The 648-nt window shown below is 34.9% G+C and overlaps 1 non-coding gene across 1 annotated transcript; it reads left to right on the forward strand.

Annotated features, from left to right (window-relative positions):
- The first annotated feature begins 244 nt into the window (after window positions 1-244).
- Window positions 245-351, forward strand: LOC132477205 (U6 spliceosomal RNA). Its single transcript, XR_009530225.1, has one exon. It is a non-coding gene; the product is annotated as a U6 spliceosomal RNA (small nuclear RNA).
- Window positions 352-648: the final 297 nt, after the last annotated feature.

The raw sequence follows: 648 nt of genomic DNA on the forward strand, positions 1-648 counted from the left end.
TGGAAACGAATTGAGACTAATATTTGGTGCTCAGGAGCTTTAAAGAACACCATCAAATTCACAGAAACAGAAAGTAGATTAGAGGTTACCAGGGTCTGGGGGAAAGGAAAGCAGAGAGTTATTGCTTAATGGGTACAGAATTTCTGTGTGGTGTGTTGAAAAAGTTTTGGAAATAGCTATGGTTACACAACATTGTGAATGTAATTAATGCCACTGAATTGTACGCTTAAAAATGGCTAAAATGGTGCTCGCTTCGGCAACACATATACTAAAATTATAACGATACAGAGAAGATTGGCATGGCCCCTGCGCAAGGATGACATGCAAATTTGTGAAGCATTCCATATTTTTTAGTGGGTGAGAGGAAGCATGTCTTCATAAATCTATTCCAGCTAATAAATAAGAAAAAAGGATATAACTTGAATATTATTTTGCAACTCCCAATAAATAAATTAACCTAGGCATTAAGCTTCAACAACTGCTAACATCAAAAAAAAGAGAAAGCAATAATCAGACATTGATCTTATATCTAGAAGGGGATGCTGCTCCACTGTTTAAAAAGTTGAAATGTTTTAACCTCACAATAGCAACAATGTATTGCTTTCATTTTGCCCTAATAAGGAGAACAATTTATTAATTTTCATCACG

The sequence above is a fragment of the Mesoplodon densirostris genome, chromosome 16 (assembly GCF_025265405.1).
Source record: "Mesoplodon densirostris isolate mMesDen1 chromosome 16, mMesDen1 primary haplotype, whole genome shotgun sequence".
Taxonomy (NCBI): Eukaryota; Metazoa; Chordata; class Mammalia; order Artiodactyla; family Ziphiidae; genus Mesoplodon; species Mesoplodon densirostris.